Source organism: Staurois parvus, unplaced genomic scaffold (genome assembly GCF_062004578.1).
Source record: "Staurois parvus isolate SC_StPar_1 unplaced genomic scaffold, SC_StPar_1.0 ptg000090l, whole genome shotgun sequence".
In the NCBI taxonomy this organism is placed as follows: Eukaryota; Metazoa; Chordata; class Amphibia; order Anura; family Ranidae; genus Staurois; species Staurois parvus.
In genome coordinates, this window is record NW_028317886.1 from 12,780,889 (window position 1) to 12,797,328 (window position 16,440).

A 16,440-nucleotide genomic window follows, 5' to 3' on the forward strand; every position below is an offset into this window, starting at 1 on the left:
AATGATTTTTGGAACTGATGGCTTCAAAACTGTATGGCAACGCAAGGTCAGGAGTAAAAAGAAAAATGCATAGTGCCTACAGTGAAACATGGTGGTGGCAGTGTCCTTCTGTGGGGTTGCATGAGTGCTGCTGGTGTTGAAGAGCTGCATTTCATTGATGGTATCATGAATTCACAGATGTACTGCTCTATATTGAAAGAGAAGATGCTATCATTACTCCATGCCCTTGGTCGTCGTTGGAAAACAACATGACAATGATCCAAAACACACATCTAAGGCCAATGTTGCATTTCTGAAGAAGAACATGGTGATAGTGATTCAGTGGCCAAGTATGTCTCCTGATCTGAACCCAATCGAACACATATGGGGAATTCTGAAGAGACAAGTTGAACATCACTTTCCATCCAGCATCCAGGCTCTAAACGAGGTCGTTCTTGAGGAATGGAAAAAGATAGATGTTGCAATATGTCGCCAACTTGTTTATTCCATACATAGAAGACTTGGTGCTGTAATTACAAATCATGGAGGTCATACAAAATACTAGATGTAGTAGTTTTTGTTGTGGGGTGTATTCATTTTTGCATCAACTAATTTGAGTAAAACTGAAGATTTTGTAATCTAAGTTATATTATTAACCTATATTTCATGTAATGAGCTTAACAAATGTTCTATAAAACTCAGGTTTGTCACAATTTTGGAAATTGTTCTTGTGTTCATTGAGATAGTGATTAAAATCTTACTTTTCAAAAAGGGTGTACTCATTTATACTGAGCACTATGTACTGAATATATATATATACTGTATAAAAATACAGTGGGTAAAATAAGTATTGAACGTGTCACCATTTTTCTAGGTAAATATATTTCTGAAGGTGCTATTGACATGAGATTTTCACCACATGTCGGTAACAACCCATGCAATCCATATACATACTGTACAAAGAAACCAAAACAAATAAGTTCAGAAATTAAGTTATGTGTAATAAAATGGAATGACACATGGAAAAAGTATTGAACACATGAAGAAAGGGAGGTGTAAAACAGCATGGAAGACCAAGACACCAGCTGAAATCTATCAGTAATTAGAAAGCAATCCTGCCCTTTGTCAGTGCAAATTATAATCAGCTGGTTCAGTCTCAACTGATGGCCTATAAAAAGATGTCTCACTACCAAGGTATCATACAGAAAATATCTCATGACGGGTAAAAGCAAAGAGCTCTGAAGACCTTTGCAACCTTATTGTTGCAAAACATACTGGCGTTGGTTATAGAAGGATTTATAAACTTCTGAATGTTCCAGTGAGCACTGTTGGGGCCATAATTCGGAAGTGGAAAAAACATAATTTCACCATAAACCGTCCACGAGTCAGTGCTCCTGGCAAGATTTCTGACAGAGGAGTGATATGTATTATCAGAGGAGTTGTCCAAGAGCCAAGGACCACTTGTGGAGAGCTTCAGAAAGACCTGGAATTAGCAGGTACAATTGTTTCAAAGAAAACAGTAAGTAAAGCACTCAACCACCATGGCCAGTATGCACGCTCACCATGCAAGACTCCATTGTTGAAGAAAAAGCATGTTGAAGCTTGTTTAACCATTTCAATACCATGCAATTTTACACCTTCCTGCCCAGGCCATTTTTCAGGTTTCAGCGCTCTCACACTTTGAATGACAATTGCGCGGTCATACAACACTGTACCCAAACTAAAATTTTATCATTTTCTTCACACAACTAGAGCTTTCTTTTGATGGTATTTAATCACCGCTGGGGTTTTTATTTTTTGCTAAATTAACAAAAAAAGACCAAAAAATTTGAAAAAAAAACACATTTTTCTTTGTTTCTGTTATAAAAGTTTACAAATAAATAATTGTTCTTCATAAATTTAGGCCGAGATGTATTCTGCTACATGTCTTTGGTGAAAATAACCCAAATTAGGATGTATTATTTAGTTTGTAGGAAAGTTATAGAGTTCACAAACTATGGTATAGATCTGAATATTGATCAATCCTGAAGTACTGACGGCCAATCTAATTTCTTGAGGTCCAAGAATGTCAGAACAGTGCAGATATCCCACAAATGACCCCTTTTTGCAGAGTAGACAGACCGACGTACTTCATAAGAGGCATGGCGAGTTTTTTGAAGTTGTATTTTTATGTCATAATTTTTCGGAAAAGAAAAAATTAAAAAAATTATTTTCACTATTTTTTTTTTTACATACTGTCACCAGTGCAGTACAGCGTCATCATATAACTGGCATGGCGGTTAACAGGGATACTGACTGGTGACAGTATGAAAAAAAAATATATATATTTTTTTTTTTAATTTTTTTTTATTTTTTTATTATATTTAATTTTTTATTACATTTTTTTTTTATTTTTTTTAAGATTTTTTTTCATATTTTACTATGACCAAAGTAGTACAATGTTACCATAGTAACACTGTACTACTTTGGGGAAGTGATCAGTATTTTTTTTTTTTTTTTTTACACAATTTGCTTATAGCAAAGAATTACTTTGCTATAAGCAAGCATTTACCTGAATGAAATCGATTCATTCAGCTTTTTTTTTTTTTTTTGTGCTTAGCTGTGATTTGGTCACAGCTAATCACATGACATGTGCATGTGATTAGCTGTGACCATTCACAGCTAGGCACTAGTATACAATGGATGGCATCATGAATGAAGCCATCCATTGTATACAACTGTCATGTGACCTGCTGTGATTGGTCACAGCAGGTCACATGGTACCAGCAACGGGAGCCGGTACTCGGATCTGTCATCGGCCGTGTCCGAGGTTCACGGCCCGTGACAGATCCCGCTGCTGCGCCGCTCTGCATTATCGCAAACGGCGCATGTGCGGGAGCACGCCAAATGGCGTGCACCCGGAATGAAGAGGCACATCTGAAGCCGCCAAACGGCCATTGGCCGGGTGGCTAATGGTTAAAGTTTGCTGCACAACATTTAGACATGCCAGTGAAATACTGGGAGAATATAGTCTGGTCAGATGAGACCAAAATTGAAACCTTTGAATGCCATTATACACACCATGTTTGAAGGTCAAATGGCACTGCACATCACCCCAAAAATACCATACCAACAGTGAAGGTTGAAGGTGGGAACATCATGGTGCGGGCCTGTTTTTAAGCATACAGTACTGGCAAGCTTCATGTTATTGAAGGAAGGATGAATGGAAAAATTTGTTAAATAAGAAATGTTTTATAATAATAAAAATCTGCTGCCATCTACTGATGATGAAGATGAAACAAGGGTTGACATTTCAGCAAGACAATGATCCCAAACACAAAGCCAAGGAAACGCTCAATTGGTTTCAAAGAAAGAAAATAAAGCTGCTAGAATGGCCCAGACAATCACCTGACTTGAATCCAATAGAAAATCTATGGAAAGAACTAAAGATCAGAGTTCATAGAAGAGGCCCATGGAAACTTCAAGATTTGAAGACTGTTTGTGTGGAAGAATGGGCCAAAAAAACACTGGAGCAATGCATGAGACTAGTTTACAAGAGGTATCTTGAAGCTATCATTACCAACAAATGATTTTGTATGATGTATTAAATAAATTTCAGTTAGCGTGTTCAATACTTTTTCCCTGTCATTCCATTTTATTACACATAACTTAATTTCTGATCTTATTTGTTTTGGTTTTCTTGTATGTATGAATTGCATGGGTTGTTACTGACATGTGGTAAAAATTACATGTCAATGCCACCTTTAGAAATATATTTACTGAGAAAAATTGTGACGTGTTCAATGCTTATTGGGAATCATTGGATTCAGGTGTTCCAATTGCCTCCATGGCCACAGGTGTATAAAATCAAGCACCTAGCATGCAGACTGCTTCTACAAACATTTGTGAAAGAATGGGTCGCTCTCAGAAGCTCAGTGAATTCAAGCATGTAATGTGATAGGTTGCCACCTGTGCAATAAATCCATCCATAAAATGTCCTTGCTAATAAATAGTCCACAGTCAACTGTCAGTGGTATTATAACAAAGTGGAAGCAACTGGGAACAACAGCAACTCAGCCACGAAGTAGTAGGCTACGTAAAATGATACAATGAGGTCAGCACAATCTGAAGCGCACAGTGAGCAGAAGTCACAAACTGCCTGCAGAGTCAATAGCTAAAGATGTCCAAACTTCATGTGGCCTTCAGATTAGCACAACAACAGTGCATAGAGAGTTTAATGAAATGGGTTTCCATGGCTGAGCAGCTGCATCCAAGCCTTACAGCAACAAGTGCAATGCAAAGCATTGGATGCAGTGGCGTAAAGCACGCCGCCACTGGGCTCTAGAGCAGTGAAGACGAGTTCTCTGGAGTGATGAATCACACTTCTCTGTCTGACAATCCGATGGACATGTCTGGGTTTGGTGGTTGCCAGGAGAATGGTACTTGACTGACTGCATTGTGCCAAGTGTAATGTTTGGTGGAGGGGGATTATGATGTGGGGTTGTTTTTCAGGGGCTGGGCTTGGTCCTATAGTTCCAGTGAAGGAAACTCCTAAGGTGTCAGCATAGAAAGACATTATGGACAGTTTCATGCTCCCAACTTTGTGGGAACAGTTTGGGGATGGCCCTTTCTTGTTCCAACATGACTGTGCACCAGTGCACAAAGCAAGGTCCATAAAGACATGGATGAGCGAGTTTGAAATGGAGGAACTTGTTTCAAAAAACAAAAAATGGATTTAGCTCAGTACCTCTACCCAAATCACTTTTTCAACCATTGTATAGAAGTAAGAAAAACATCGACAGATATCATTAACATACAAAATACTCCATTTAGTAAATATAATTAAAAAAAAAAAACCACACTCAGAACAAAACAAACCCCACTAAAAACCCTTAACCACTTGCCCTCCTGAGGATTTACCCCCCTTAATGACCAGGCCTCTTTTTGCTACTTGGCGCTGCACTAATTCAACTGATAATTGCGCGGTCATGCAATGCTGCACCCAAACAAAATTTACTTCCTTTTTTTCACACAAATAGAGCTTTCTTTCGGTGGTATTTGATCACATGTGCGCTTTTTATTTTTCACGCTATAAACAAAAAAAGGCCAAAAATTTTGAAGAAAAACAATATTTTTTATTTTCAGCTATAAAAAATATATAGTAAACTCAAAGTTGGTTATAAATTTAGGCCAAAATGTATTCTGCTACATGTTTTTGGTAAAAAAAATCCCAATAAGTGTATATTGATTGCTTTGTGTGGAAGTTATAGCGTCTACAAACTATGGTATAAATACTGCAATTTACGCCATTTTTCTACTATACAGCGCTGCGCTAGTTTAACGGACAATTGCGCGGTCATGCAATACGGTACATAAATGAAATTTACATCCTTTTTTTTCCCCACAAATTGAGCTTTCTTTTGGTGGTATTTCATCGCCTGTGCGGTTTTTATTTTTTGCGCTATAAAAAAAAAGGCTGACAATTTTGAGGAAAAAAAAACAATATTTTGGACTTTTTGCTATAAAACATGTCCAGTAAAAAAAAAATGCAAAAATCAAATTTAGTCATAAATTTCTGCCAAAATGCATTCCGCGACATGTCTTTGCTAAAAGAAATCCTAATACGTGTAAATTAATTGGTTTACGTGAAAGTTATAGCGTTTACAAATGGCGGGAAAGATACTGGGATTTTTAATTTTTATTTATACTAATAATGGCGCCGATCGGCGACATATGGCGACAATCAGCGACATATGACGGTGACCAGCGACTTATGGCGGGACTGCGGTGGACATTTTGACACTGGGGGGGAGCTGACTTGGGGTCACTGACATCCCCAGTGACACCCATACAGTGATCAGTGAAAAAAAACCACTGAAACTGTACTTATGTCCCTGGGGAGGAAGGGGTTAACATTTTTAGAATTTGCAGTGTAAGGGGAGTGTTTTACTAGGGGGCGGGGGTGTGTACTGGATGGGGGGAGGGGGGAGCTGATCGAGGGAGAGAAACTGTTCTCTCCCTCTGCAGCTTGGTGGCGAACTGTCACAGAGCAGGGCTGTGTGTAAACAATGCAGCCCTGCTCTGTGTCAGTGTTCACCGCTCATCGCAGGAAAACGGCTGGTAAAAACCGTCCGTGACCCGGCGGCGGAGACCCGCTGCTGACACCCACGGGACAGGTAGGGCCGGCGCGCGCCTCGCGCACGCCCCCTACCTGTTTTGTAGGAACACATTTTAAAACGTGCTTTTACCTACGAGCGCCGCCCTGCCACCGTTTATATGCGGTGGCTGGGCGGCATGTGGTTAAACATTTATGTCCAGGGACCTATAGGATTCATATTTTAAATTCAAAAAGATTTATCATAACTTCCTACGGAGAGCTCTCGGGAAAACAGGGACAGTGATAGATAGAAATAGATAGAAGTTAGAAAGGTGGCCACAAAGAATATATATTTTCCAGCATGCTGGATATATGTTTCAACGTTCACCATAAACAGTATCTGGTTATCAAAGATATGTATGTAGACTTTTGTGCACAGATTTTCTTCAACAGGTACACTCCAGTTGAATAACAGGCATTTTGGACAATTTCATGCTCCCAACTTTGTAGGAACAGTTTGGGGATGGCCACTTCCTGTTCCAACATGACTGCGCACCAGTGCACAAAGCAAGGTCCATAAAGACATGGATGAGTTAGTTTGGGGTGGAGGAACTTGACTGGTCTGCACAGAGTCCTGACCTCAACCCGATAGAACACCTTTGGGATGAATTAGAGTGGAGACTGTGAGCCAGGCCTTCTTGTCTGACATCAGTGCCTGACCTCACAAATGCACTTCTGGAAGAACGGTCAAACATTCACATAGACACACTCCTAAACCTTGTGGACAGCCTTCCCAGAAAAGTTAAAGCTGTTATAGCTGCAAAGGGTGGGCCAACTCAATATTGAACCCTATGGACTAAGACTGGGATGCCATTAAAGTTCCTGTGCGTTTAAAGGCAGGCGTCCCAATACTTTTGACAATATAGTGTGTATATATATTGCAATTGTCATCTGCAAGTCTGGATAGATAAACATTTGTTGAAATTAACTAGTCTTGCATAAAAACAGGAGATACATTAGTATGGTGTAAATATGTAAACCCACTCAAACAAAAAGAAATACTGCCTGTTCTACTTTTCTCAACATTCCATCTATTGCTGCTTGCATGGATGCTGCTCCATATTGTACAGTCCTTCATTATTTTGTTTTGTAAGTTGTTTTTTTTCCATACATAGCCAAATCCTTAGTTCAAGACCCCACACAATGCAACTGGCAGACACAATTGCTCAATTGCCTTTAGTAAAATATGCTTTTCTTCTATTATGGTTGCATCTATAGCATTTTCATATCAACACTTTGCATATGTTGTGTTCAGATGGAGCAAAGATGGCATGTGTGGTTAAGGAATAAAGAATACATTTGCAAGAAAAATGCCACAAAATGGATCAATGGGCAGATTGGATGTATTGTTGCCAGGGCTTCTATTTGCTAGGAATTATCTGTTGACATAGGGTTCCTGATATGTACAGTGGAGAAAATAATCATTTGATCCCCTGCAGATTTTTGAAGTTTGCCCACTTACAAAGAAATGAAGGGCCTATAATTTCTATCATAGGTGTATTTTAAATGGTAGAGACAGAATATGAACCAAAAATCCAGAAGAAACACATGATACAAATGTTATAAATTAAGTTGCAGCTCAGTGAGTAAAATAAGTATTCAATCTCCTGGACAAACTTTGAAAATTTGCAGGGTTTCAAATAAGTATTTTCCCCACTGTAAGTCCTGCCTACATCACAGCACAATCATTTTGCCTGAAAATGCTAGTGAGTAAACTTAGATAAATGGTTAATAAAACATGACTGATATGGAGTTTATGTACTGATTCTTTTATAGTTGGCATTCTTCAATATACACATTTGATAAATATTAGCCCCAGCAAATTTTATTATACTGTCTTAATACAGATACCAAAGGCAAAATGCACAGCTTTCATCAATAATACAGATGGTAAAAACAGGTAACAATATGACAATTCTTTCTGCTTCTTTAATAACTTATTTTAAAAGCATATCTAACATGCAAGCCTGACAACCAAGGGAAATTTCAGAGCCAGAAATAAATTATTAAGAAGACCACTAAAGTGAACTTTCATATAGTTAACGAAACTTACACTAGATTGAACAGCAAATGACCTTGAGCTTTGTGAATTTACACATAAATAAAGTATAATGAATTTGTAAGAAATATTTTATGAAGTTTTTTTACAGTAAAGATCTTGAACTATGTCTGAATTAAAAAAAATATATAGCGTAAAGGGCAGCAGGGCATTGTCCATGGTTAATTTCCTAATGTCAAATATTTCTAGTGTATATGTATAAAATAAAGAGAATATGTTACCCAAAGAATGACCCTTGCTCATGCTCTATTAATCAAAATAAAATGTTTTTTTGCAGTTTCTGTCAGTGTCTGAAGTAATGATTCAAAGTAATACATTTGTTCTAAGTCCTGCCACATTGAATGTTGTTGACTAAAGTGAGATTTAAAAAAAGGAGCAAAAATGACATTAGATGCTGAAATTACCAAGGTACAAGAATGCTTATACAGTTGCAAGAAAAAGTATGTAAACCCCTTGGGATTACGTGGAGTTTTGCATGAATTGGGCATAAAATGTGCTCTGAACATCATCTAAGTCACAACAATAGAAGAACACAGTCTGCTGAACATAATACTACACAAACATGTTGCCATGGTTTAATTGCACATGACATGTAAACATTCACAGTGCAGGGAGGAAAAAGTAAGTGAACCTTTGGACTTAATAACTGGTTGACCCTCCTTTGGCAGCAATAACCTCAACCAAACGTTTCCCGTAGTTGCAGATCAGACCTGCACAACGATCTGGAGTAATTTTGGACCACTCCTCTTCACAAAACTGTTTCAGTGTAGCAATATTCTTGGGATGTCTGGTGTGAATCGCTCTCTTAAGGTCATGCCACAGCATTTCAATCGGTTGAGGTCAGGACTCTGACTGGGCCACTCCAGAAGGCGTATTCTGTGCTGTTGCAGCCATTGTTTTGTTGAATTACTTGTATGCTTTGGGTCATTGTCCTGTTGCATCACCCATCCTCTGCGGAGCTTCAGTTGCCGGACAGATGGTCATACGTTTTCCTGCAAAATGTCTTGATAAACTCTGGAATTCATTTTCTCATCAATGACAACAATCCGTCCAGGTCCTGGGGCAGCAAAGCAGCCCCAAACCATGATGCTTGATGCTCCCTCCGCCATGTTTTACAGTGGGGATGAGGTTTTGATGTTGGTGTGCTGTGCCTTTTTTCTCCACACATAGTGTAGTGTGTTCGTCCCAAACAACGCAATCTTGGTTTCATCTTTCCACAGTATATTTTGCCAGTAGCGCTGTGGAACATCCAGGTGCTCTTTTGCAAACTTCAAACGTGCTGCAATATTCTTTTTGGACAGCAATGGCTTCCTCTGTGGTGTCCTCCCATGTACTCCATTCTTGTTTAATGTTTTCCTTATTGTAGATGTGTCAACAAAAATGTTAGCATGTGCCAGAGATTTGTGTAGGTCTTTAGCTGACACTCTGGGATTCTTCTTTACCTAATGCAGCATTCTGCGCTGTGCTCTTGCAGTCATTTTTACAGGACGACTGCGCCTAGGGAGAGTAGCAACAGTGCTAAACTTTCTCCATTTGTAGACAGTCTGTCTTATCGTGGACACATGAACATCAAGGCTTTTGGAGATACTTTTGTAACCCTTTCCAGCTTCATGCAAGTCAACAATTCTTGATCGTAGGTCTTCTGAGAGCTCTTTTCTGCGAGGCATGGTTCACATCAGGCAGTGCTTCTTGAAACCAGTAAACCCAAAACAGGTGTGTGTTTTTTAAGGGCAGGACAGCTGTCAGCAACACATCCAATATCATCACACTGATTGGAGTCAAGGTTGCCTCACTCCTGGCTCCAATTAGCTCTTGGAGAAGTCATTAGGCTAGGGCCTCACATACTTTTTCCTACCTGCACTGTGAATGTTTACATGTTATGTGCAATTAAACCATGGCAACATCTAATGTTTGTGTAGTATTATGTTCAGCAGACTGTGTTCTTCTATTGTTGTGACTTAGATGACGTTCAGAGCACATTTTATGCCCAATTCATGCAAAACTCCACGTAATCCCAAGGGGTTCACATACTTTTTCTTGTAACTGTACAATCGTTTCCTTTTTAAGAAAAATGCGCAACAAACTTTTTAAAATTAAAACACTAATAAATGTGGTAGAGCACTTTCCCTTACCCATAGAACACACAAAGCAGACTTTCGTTTCATCAAAATCACCCACTGCCAAAACCCTTTGTTCCTGTTACATGGACCTGTACAACCTGAACCGTTTGCCACAGGGTACTCATCTATATCACTGGCTGGATGAAATAGATTCCTACCTAACCACTGCAGTCTTACCTACCCTTACATTAGAAGATAAAAGTCTCTCTCTAAACTTATTTCGGAGGAAGAACTACTTGTTGCTACGTCATCATCCCTGAGTGACAAGGCCCCTGGCAGATTTCATCCCCGCTATGGCAGCAAGGGTAAATACCATTAGAACAATCAATTTTATCTCCAGAGCAAGAAAATCATCCTTTCTCATGCTTCTGCTGTCCAAAGACAAAGCCAGAAAAAGCCTTTGCTAGGGTTGACTGGACCGTTATGCAACCTACCGTAGTTCATATAAGGATCCCAGAACCCATGCTTCTCTAGATCAAGGATCTGTGGTCTACACCCTCAGAAATGGTCCACATTATCAGCATTGATTTGGCTACCTTCAACATTCACAATAGGACCAGACAAGGATTGTCACTATCTCCACTGATTTTTGTCTTATCCCTTGAACCCTATTTACATCACATATGCAACAACCCAGATATTTCTGGCATTCATTTCCGATGCTGCAATCACAAGGTCGCAGCATATGCATACAATCTTCTTTTCTACAGTACAGGAACTCCAGAAATATGGCTCCCTATCCAGCTTCAAGGTTAATCAAAAAAAATTAGAGGCCCTAAATGTTACCTTAAATACCTTAATTTAAAGACCCTGTTCCTTAATTTTCCTTTTCCAAGGGCAGACCAACCCCTCAAATATATGGGTACAATTTTATCAGCTAACCCTAATTTAATAATGAAATTAAACTTCCTCCTGAACCTATATATTATTCAAAAAGATCTGAGTACATGGAGTGCTCTTGCACTCTCTTGGTTCGGGACGTGTAATCCCTGAAAGCAAATGTGATGGTGTTACTATACCTGCTTCAGGCATTACCAATACACATTCTATGGGCCTTTTTCTGCCCTTTGAGGGCAGAATTTATCCAATTTTTTGGCAGGGCAAGGCTTCAAGCATCAGTAAAAATGTTCTGATCAGGCCGAAAATCAGAGATGAGGTGGGTTTGCTGGAACTGACAAGCTATTACACCTCACTACTCATTGCACGATTAAAAGATTGGTGCAGATATGGTAAAAGTAAACTGCGGATCTCCTTAGAAAAGAGGTGTTCTCCAGACACACTGGCTTAGCTAATGTGTCATCCTATTTCTAACACCTTGCAAAAACACTCACTGGTTAGCCCCAAGCTACATGAAATGGACAGATACTTTTCCTCCAAAGCTTCCCCTCTCCTATGACGCCCATCCTGGGTCATCCCAAGTTTCTCCTGGGTCAGACAGATAAAACTCTTCCACTGGGCTGATAATGGACTAATGAGGACAAATGACTTTGTGATAAGTATGTGATAGTAAAATCCCCCATCCCCCTTTTTTTTCTCTAGACCTGCCTTGGGTTGGAGCCTGCACTTTTCCTTCTTTCTTTCTACCCCCCAACCTTACTTTTCTGCTTTCTGCTCTGGGCATCTCAATGAAATCTGTGTGGTTTCACCAAACATAGTGGGTTAATACAGTACTCTGTTTTAACACCACCCATCATACTGTTATATTATGCACGATTATTCTATGTTATCTGTACCAAGACCTTGTACTTTCCGTGGAATAGTATGTAATTTTCTCAGTTTTGAACCTTGTAGGTTATTTCATGTGATCAATATTTGTTCTTTCTTGGTCTGGTGAACCCTTACCTAAATAAATAATGTTTAAAAAAAAAAGTTTTCTAGTTCCTCTATGTGCAATTGATAGCCCCTGCGTGGGCGTGATTTGTTGCTCCTGTGTTAATTGCTATAAATTAATAAAAACCATTGAAATACAAAAAAAGCCATATGCCCATGATTTTATTCAGAAATAGAAACTTAAAATTAAAAAGTAGTGGTGATTTCTGTAGTGTCTCAGCATCATAAGGGTGGTCCCTGATATGTCCAGAGGGCAATAGTAACTGTGCTTGAAATACAGATAAGCTCTGGGAAAGCTCAAATGCAATCGGACTTAATTTAGGACAGCATTTTCCTCCTTTTGACACTACACTGAGAGATAGGAAAAATTTGTTTTTTTGTATATAATGTGCCTGCTTATATGTTTGATGATCAGGTAGTAATGCAAATGCTGTCCCAAGCATCCAATGTAATTTGTGGGACATGGAGATTAAAGTTGAGAGGGAATATTTTTTTAATGGACCTTTTAATCTTTCCACGGGGTTCCAGATCAGATATGATAAGATGCTCTGGCAGAACTGTCACAAAGTTGCTCTCAGATTCAACAATCTTTAAGTGACTATGAATCCAAAATGCAATGGCTGACATCTAGCTTGTATAAATCAGTGTTCTGCCAATAAGCTGTGATGAAATTGGGAACTGTAGCTGCTGCTATTTTAACTACCATCACCATAATTTTGTTATGGTATATGATGGCTTAACATTGTTTCCCAGTGTTTGTATTTTACTGTCTGTATGGAGGATTGCTCATTTGATTTATGTTTCTTGTGTAAAATTGATGAAAAGTTCCCAGCACTCATCTAGTGAATACAAACATACCTTATTTCAATATTTAGGTTAAAAACAGGGGTTTTTGTTGCATACTTTTGCAAATACTGCCACAATGGTAAATCAAGAAACCTCTGCATAATGTGGTCCCTAAATGTAAGCTGAGTACCTGCAATAGGAACTGAAAGACACAAAAATCCCAGATTTGGTTAAGGCAGTTGGAATCCCCTGATGTGTGCCTGTACCTATTCCAACAAAGCAAAAATGATAGTTGCTTGGATCACTACTGTAAAAGGAAAAGTGCACATGAACAGGGAACTACACTGAAAAATGTAATGTGATTAAGACACAATAAATATATTTTCTGTGACTTTAGCATATTATGTTTATCTTTATATAATATACAAGGGGATTACAGCACAGTGAGCATAACCTATTGCTCCAACACAACAAAAATACAGCAACTTTAGGCATCCCTGCTCTTTCTGATTACTGACCTGTTTTATGCAGTGGAAAGTGAGATACGGATGTTCAGGTCCTAAATAGCGTCCATATATACAACACTTGAGATACTACTGATACGTACATACTCACAGCAAACTGTTGCTTTTAAAAAGGGGGACTGTTAGATTGCATGTATTGCAATACAAGTTTGAGCTATTTTAGCAAATACGAGGTTTTCAAACTGCAAGATAAGTAGGAAAAAGTCAGAGAGTGATCGCTTTGACACAATTGGCCAGCTTAAACATGTATTGCAATATATGCAAACTAAGAAACCCCTATTTGTGGATGTACATTTTTTAGTTGTTTTTGTTTAGCTTCCAGAAATGATCCTGAAACTGTTGCCTTCTAAGCACATGCTTCAGGTCAGATCTGGTGAAAGTCTCTCTTCAGACAGCATGCAAAAGTAAGCTTGAAAAGTTGGCAATATACCACAAATGTCAGTCTGAACCATATACAAAAACTCGCAGCACTTTTCAAACAAGCTCATCCAGGCTGGCAGGAGTAAATCAGAAGACAGTAGGTGGAAAAATTGCACACCAAAATCCAGGCACTATACAGAAAGGTGAAAATACAGCTTCATCCCTCTGAGGGGTGTAGTCAGGAATAACTTAGGCTGAAACGGTCTCTTCACTGTATATTGGCTGGGTTCTGGTGAGCTGTGCTTCCACCTCCTGTTTTCCGATTTACAAAAGTCAGTCTGGCACAATCAAGTCACCTCTATAAAGTGTGGCCCCTAAGTTCAAACTATCCAAACTAGGGGACAAATATAGTAATATACAACTTGAGAGCATACCTGGAGGCAGCACCTACCTCCTCAAAGGTACAGCAGCACACCATAAGGCCAGCTCAACCTAACATGCATAAATATAGGATGAGAAGAGATCATAAGAAGCAGTAGCAGATAGAACTGCCAATTATCCCCATGGAGTCCTGCTCATGTGCTGGCATTTACTGACATGGTCTTACTGTAGATACAAAAATGAAAAATGAAAAATTAAAGGAGTGCCAGACCAATAAAGTCCCAAAGAAACTATATCTGTTATTTTGTTAAAACTGTTATTTGTTAAAACAAAATAGTTGGGAACTCAAAAAAGCTCCCCCTTTATCAGGGCTTGGTTATTATATGTAGTTAAGAGGAATCAAATTAAACGGCTTAGCTAAAAATCTTTGTCAACATCTGGAATCAATTTACTCCTTTACTCTTGCTTTATCTTTAAGGATGACTAAATTTGGAGAAATGCAGATTTAGCATATTTTATTCTGCAGAATTATTGAACATAGATCCATTTGATCTATAAAGAATACATATTTTAGGGATCTGCACATCTTGTTTAAATCACACTGTAGATTGCTCCATGGATTTACTGTAAATTTCAAAAGTAAAAGCAACTACTGGACTAACTTCTGTTAGTACTGGGATCTTATTTCAGATTTGACAAATTCACCTTAGAATGTTACAGTGCACTTTATACCATTATAATATATTTACTAAATTCTATACAAAGTTTGGCTTCTGATAAAGTAGCAACTTATTATTTACAAATTGGTACAAAGTGGTAATATATGGTTAGTCACATAATTAGTGAGGTTGAAAAAAAGACACTAGCCAATCTAATTAAACCAACCAGGAAAGGGTATTAAAAACCCCCATAGACACAATTTTATAGGCACAGTTGATCAAGAGGAAGGCAAAAAATGCAAATAAAGTATGATCTAATTCACTCCAGTGGGAGAAAAAAAACTCCTTCCTAATCCCTCGGGAGGCAATCGTATCTTCCCTGGCTTAACTACCCCTGGTGTTATTACCTCTAAATATTAATTTCCAGTTATATTATGTGCATTTAGGAATGCATCCAGGCCTTTTTTAAAACAATCAACTGAGCTGAGAACCAGCACTTGAGCACTATTCCACATTTTCACAGCAATTACTGTGAAGAAGTCTTTCCATATGTGGAGGTTAAATCTCTTTTCCTCCAGACGTAAAGACTGCCCATTTGTCCTCTGTAATGACCTGAAAGTGGATAACTCTACACCAAGTTCACTATATGGACCATTTATGTATTTATACATGTTGATCATATCCCCCCTTAATCTCCTCTTCTCAAAAGAGAATAAATTCAATTCCTCTAATCTTTCTTCATAGGTAAACTTCTCCATGCCTCTTATCAGTTTGGTTGCTCTTCTCTGCACATTTTCCAATTCTCCGATATTCATTTTGTGAACCAGTGCCCAAAACGATATGAAATCTCTGATCTATGATATGATAATGATATCTCTCTCTCTGCAGTCTATATCTCTTTTAATACAAGAAAGGATTTTGATAGCTTTAGAAACTGTAGCTTGGCATTGCATGCCATGCTATGTTCTAACAGAACACTCAAATTTTTCTCTGCCATTGACTCCCCCAGCTGTTCTCCTAGAATGTACGATGCATGTATGTTTTTAGCCCCCAAGTGCATAACTTTACATTTACCAATATTAAACCTCATTTGCCACATAGTTGACCAGTTAAACAGTGCATTGAGGTAGGCTTGTAAGTTGGAGACATCCTGTAATGATGTTATTCTAATGCAAAGCTTGGTGTCATCTGCAAACACTGAAATGGTATTTTTAATCCCAAACCCTATATCATTTAATATGTTAAAGTGAGAGTCCCAACACTGAACATTGGAGTACACCATTATTAAACTTAGACTATTCAGAGTATGAATCATTAACCACTACTCTCTGAATAAGATCTTTTAGCCAGTTTTCTACCCATTTACAAACTGAATTTTCTAAGCCTGTAGACTTTAAAGTGATTCTAAGGCTTACATTAAAAAAAAATAACAAACATTTCCTGACCCCTCCCTCCTGTTGGGTGCCCCCATAGTAAGCAGATTCCTATGGGGGCAACCAAGCATACATAGAATGCATGAAGGTAAAAAACCTTGAGCCTTTACAATCACTTTAACTTACACAATAGCCTTGTGTGCGGAACTGCATCAAATAAACTATACCGCAGC